Source organism: Callorhinus ursinus, unplaced genomic scaffold, assembly GCF_003265705.2.
Source record: "Callorhinus ursinus isolate GAN/ISIS: 27379988/994484 unplaced genomic scaffold, GSC_fseal_2.0 scaffold1, whole genome shotgun sequence".
NCBI lineage: Eukaryota > Metazoa > Chordata > Mammalia > Carnivora > Otariidae > Callorhinus > Callorhinus ursinus.
Window position 1 is genome coordinate 9,378,031 of NW_027397063.1, and position 5,952 is coordinate 9,383,982.

General features: G+C 34.4%; 1 pseudogene; it reads left to right on the forward strand.

The window, feature by feature from the left end:
* Positions 1-5,257: 5,257 nt before the first annotated feature.
* On the forward strand, positions 5,258-5,458 carry LOC112834864 (small nucleolar RNA U3; annotated as a pseudogene).
* Positions 5,459-5,952: the final 494 nt, after the last annotated feature.

A 5,952-nucleotide genomic window follows, 5' to 3' on the forward strand; every position in this document is an offset into this window, starting at 1 on the left:
TGGTAGTGTGATTGGAAGGGAAATTTAAACATGCACAACCAATTATTGCATGCTATGATTTTCTAAGCATTTTTATACAAATGTATATAAAAGTTCAATAATCTGATTTCTCTTTTAAAAATGGAGAAACTTAGAGTCAGAAAAGTGGAATAATTTGTCCAAGAGGAAACAGTGCAATTCCATCTGTCTGACTCCAGGAGTATCTTCCTCCTTCCAGGATACAACATTCACAATATTCCAGGTAGGAGATTTCTGCTTTATTAGTTTATCAGCCCTTTTGTTTGTTCCCCCGTAAAGGGCTTTTAAACTACAATGCCCATGAGTCTCTCCCATCTGTGTGATTTTTCTCTGTGGAAGTTCAGGGTAGGGCTGCAAATGATTTCATAAAACACATTCCTGAATCTAAACCATATGGCTGTCTTCTATGTGTCTACAAACAGATCATGCTATCTCCACACACCAGTAGCAGTACACGTGTGATTACGCACTCACACAGTAGTTGTTACAGTGATGCCCTTGCCCTCCACAAGGAAAACCATAACCTAACATAACAGAGTAGTTTAGAAATTATATGTGACACCCATCTACATTTTCTGCTTCTAATATACAAGAATTGTAAAAAATGTAGGTTTCATGGGAATTGAAATCTATTTCAAATGCAAGGTATATTTATAACAAAAATTTTACCAATGTTTTTGTACAAATGAATAAACATTATGTTTAAATAATGTTTCTTTAGCAATAACCTGCAATTTATATTTTTATAAATGCTCAAAGTTTCCCTACTGCTGTGGTAGCTCAATGTGCTTCTTTAGGAAAAACAAATGTTGCTATACTCTTTCAATCTGTAAATTACTGCAGCATTCAAACTTAGAGTTCCTTGAATAAATACTCTCTAATGTCAGAAATATTTGTTAAAATTCTTTCAATCTTAGCTAAGAAAAGGAAAAGCTCTTTTAAGAAAATGTGAAAAACAGTTTCAATACCCACAAGTGTATTCAAGCAAAGGAAGAAGAGTCCGTAGAAAGACCCAACCCATGGTATGACTCACTCAGTGAATGAAGCTTAACTGACCTCACCTGCAAAGGAGAAATGATAACCCAGATCCAGCAGTATCCATGATGAATGCAAATTACAAAGTAGGGGATTCTTCCAACAACATGATATATATATATATATATCTCATATGTGATATATATATATAATATTTTTTTTTCTAAATAGCCTGTTTAATGCCAGAGACAAATCATGGATATGAGAATAGATGTTCTTACTCAATGAAAAAGAAAAATCCACTTTTCTAGGACATATTTTCATGAAAGTAGGGAATATTACACTTCAAGGTCAAATGTGATAGAATGAAGAGTTTATCCAATAGATAAACAAAAACACCAAACATCAAACTCTGTTGTTTACCTAAAAAAGATTATTTTTTCCAAGGACATCAGCAGAACAGATCTGAGTACACTTGAAAATATTTTGCCCTTGGGCAAATTTATTTGCAAGAATATTTACATGTTTAGATAACGAATTGGTCATAAATACATGAACACTGAACAAGTTTTGGCTTACTTAATAGTACATTGTTCTTGACAATTTAATATGTTATTATTAATGACAAATTAGTAATAAAATTATTTAATACATATTACTATCATAATATCATGTATTGCTTAATATGCCATTCAACATTAAAGTGCAAATAAGTATTTGGAAGTGAAATATTTAACCAGAAACTAATTCTTCGAGTTTAGCATTATTTTCTTGTGTGGGTGTATATACATTTATAAAAAGACCTTGTATTTTAAATGGTCAAAATATTTTCAATGGTAATTTGATGACTTAATTGTAATAGGTTCCAAAACATATGGATTACATTTCCCAGTTCCATTACAATCCCACTGGGTTTTTAAATAATGGGAAAAACCTCTCTAAAAAGAAAAAAATAAAAAAGACCCAAAACATGTGAAAAATAACATGAGCATTTCAACATACTCCATATTCAACAGGATTTGTTCTTCCCAAGTGTATAATTGACCTAAATCATAAAATTTCTGTTCAAGTACATATTTTCTTTTCGTCACTGTGTCAAACATCATCTCTTCGGCACAACAGCCCCCAGTAATTTTCTTTTCCCTCATATCTTCTTCTTTTACATAAGTGGATACTGAGTTGAAAGTACATGGGAAATGGAGGAAGCAGACCTCTCAAACTCAGCAAATTAAGTGTTTGTTTCCTGGATTTTGTTTGTTTTTTTCAATATCTACTAGCAGAAAGAACTGACTAGATAAGAATTATTGTTTATTTTTTACCCTCTAATCTCTTTGTTCCCAGATTTAGTCACATAAACAAGAAGTATATTTGTGAAGTATGATTATGCAGAATTTGAATTTTAGATTCATGCTATGTAAAAACATAATACTCAAAACTTGCTTTTACTTGATTTGCAAGGGTAATCATTAGAATTCTAACCATACTTACCATAGGATATTCTCTACAGTTAAGACTGACAAATCCACCCAAGTTGCCAAAAAATGTCAAAACTCCTTCAATAACATGTTCAAAATAGTGTTGTTTTTTGTAATTTTGAAGCAAATGTGTTTATTTTACTTTGACATTGAGAGATGAGCAATTCTCCTTTATCTTCATGACATTTCATCAGAGATAACTGTTGGCTAGACACAGAATTATCCAACTTGTTCTAGTTTGCTTTCTTAAAGCTTAAACCCCTATCTTATCAAATTCCATGTAATCTTTGGGATGCACTCATTTTTCAATTTCCAAGTTAATTTCTTGTCATCTTTGATTCATCATCGTCCATGTCTCCTGTCAGTAACCAGCTTTAAGCCCTGTCAGTGTTCTGGATTCAAGGATTTCTTTCCTTTGCATTCTGCTGTCATTCTAGTCTTGATTCTCATTGTTCTATACCTATATTATCTCCTTAGAGCACACCTCAAGTGCCGTGATTTACCCCCATGTTAGCCTTTGTCCAAGATATTTCTCATCCCCTGAAATCTCATGTCTTAAACCTCTCAAATGATTCAAATCAGATCATCTTTTAAGACTAACCTTCTATCACTTATACCCCTAGCATAACCTTAGGGATTCAGAGAAGCAGGAGTGAAATACTGCCATTTCGCTTATTTTGGAAGACCTAAAATCATTTTTTTTTGTTTTATGATCTTTTAAATTTTAATATACTTATGACTGACTACAATGGATGTGCATTTAGGATTTGACATTCAGCTTATTTTTTGTTATTTTTACAACCTCCATTGTACAATTTGACATAAAGTTCTGCCACTGAGAATCTTTGTTTTTAGCATAAAAATTGACATATATGAAATAGACCCTATATAAAGGACTTCAAAAGAAGTTTAATCAACCACAACATTTGTTGTCACAATTCAACAAAGTTAGAGCTTTGGCTGGCTGAGATCAGGCTGCTACCACCTGAGAAATACTTTGCCTTTATTCTTCCTATATTATGATATCCTAAATCAAGGGTTTACCAAAGCTATTAGTGGAAATAAAAATTAATGATCTAATCTGTGTCATCTTAATCTAAAAAAGAAAAAGAAAGGTTAAATACAAAGCCTCTAGACTTCTACATTTGAGAAAACCTGAAATGTTTTAAAAATGATCTCATAAAGCTTTCACAGCTATGTTCATATGTTCTGTAACACCTTCTAAAACTTAGGACCTAGAACTCTGAGATCCAGGGATGTATTGTCAGGAATACTAACTGCTACATATATGTGTCCTTGAGCAGTAGCCTCAAACTTGGTTACACAAATTTCTAGAATTCTGTGAACACAACTCCAAAACTTCATTTCAAATTGGAAAACAATTCCAAATAGTTTATATAAATTCTGACATTTTTTTTTTACTATTTTTTCTTAAGCAGAAGCGCCAGTATGACAATGATCATAGAGGAACAAGGCAAAGCAGACGTTCTATTTAACAATGACAGAAAAGAAGGACTAGCAATAGTGACTTTCATCTGCCAAATACGTTTATTTTTTTTAAACATCGGTACAAGAATCTCTGACAATGAGTGATTGAATTATCGGGACAGCAAGTTTCTTCTAATTCTAAGATTTTCTGATCATACCATAATTTGTTTAAAAAGTACAGCAACACAAAAGTATCAAACACACATATACCCACACATACAAACACACACACACACACCACATGCCACATAAAACTAAAAAGCATACATATTCTTCACATACAGAAGTAGGGTTCTTTCCACAACACAAATAAGCAAACAATTGCTAGAATTTTTTCAAACAAATCCAGAATGCAAATGAAAACATGAAAAACAAGAGGGTTTATTCAGAGATCAGGATGTTCTTCAGAATACAATATGTGAAAATGGTTTGCACATTATTATATGCACACATACACATGCTCTCACACCAGAAGGCCTCAAGAATCCTTGCGCAGTGTGCACAGGCTTCCCTGTATGGAAGTGTCGTCACTTCCGAATATATCCTGCTATAGAATGAAGGATAGAACTTGGGTCATTGATGGAGCCGAATGATAGATATAAACTAAGATGCATCAAATGTGTCTGATGCAGAAAGATGCCCAAAGATGGCTTGTTTAACAGAAGGGAGAGTGGTCCTTCCTTCCTATTAAATTCTGATGAAAAATGTAAGATGCACAGTATTTGGGGAGCATTTATTATGAGCTAATTAGAGCATGTTGAGTGGAAATGAATAGTGAATAACTCAAAGGGATTTATAGTCACAGCTTGGAGCCTCACTGCAAATACTGATGTTCAGCAACACCAGTCCCAAAGGAAACAGGAGCAGGAGGAATATATGTTGTCAGTGTGATGAAATGAAATAGCTGCAACTGCAGATGGATTATTAACTAATATTGACTCTTGCTCTAAAAGCTGTCAGAGCTTTGCTATGCAGCACTGAAACAGCTGGGAATGTTCTGTCATGAAGCCAGTGGAGAAACATTCTAGTTGGGTTGAAATGCAAAAGCTAGATATTGGCTAAGGACATAAGAGTCATAAGTTTGCTTCTGGGTCAGACAAAATGAACACCACTTTTTTAGTCTACTGTAAGAGATTTGTTTCTTTGATTCATCAAACATTTATGAAACACTTGCAAAGTGATAGGCACCATAGCTTCTCAGCAGTTAACAAGTAACACACCAATCCTGCTGTTATGGAAATTGCAATTGAGAAAACACTGAACTGATCATTTAACATTTTCTATAAAAAACGGCAACAAAAAAGACTATACTTTTAGGGATCACTTCTATAGTTTGTCACTCTGAACATACACAATCCCAGAAACCATGAGGAGGAAGTACAGCGTCCTTTTCTGAGCATGAAGCTAGCTCTGGGTGTTGCTTCTGCAGCTGCAGGCAAACATCAATGATCTTTCTTCCCTGCGCTAGAAGAGCAAGAAGGAAGGGAAACAATCTCAGTGCGGGGGTGGGAAGAAAAAGAAAAGCATCATTGGTTAAGATAGGATATTTTTAGAGGATAACTGTTGTAAAAATAGATCTAAAGATTTAGGGACTCAACTTAATGGAAGTCTATATCTTGTTCATATTTCAATCTCAAGCAAGTTGTTTGGGTTAAGGGACTTCTTTTCATCCATGGTGACATTCTTGCCCTGGACTCCTTTTATTCTGCTGTTCCCCCATCCCATAGGGCCTCAAGGTCTTCAACAACCAGCAAGCAGAAGGGGTCAAACCGTGAGGAAGGCACACCCACTTTGTGAAAGCCTTGGTCCCAAAGTGGCACACACTACTTTTCCTTTCATTCACTTGGCTAATGACTAGTACAACTAGTACAATGACTAGTACAGTTACTACATGTAGTGTAAGGGGCTGGTATAGAGGTAGCAAATGTAATAATTGGTTTGGCAACTACCTTCCAGCTACAACTTTATGGTGTGAACAAAGAGACCAGATTTTGGT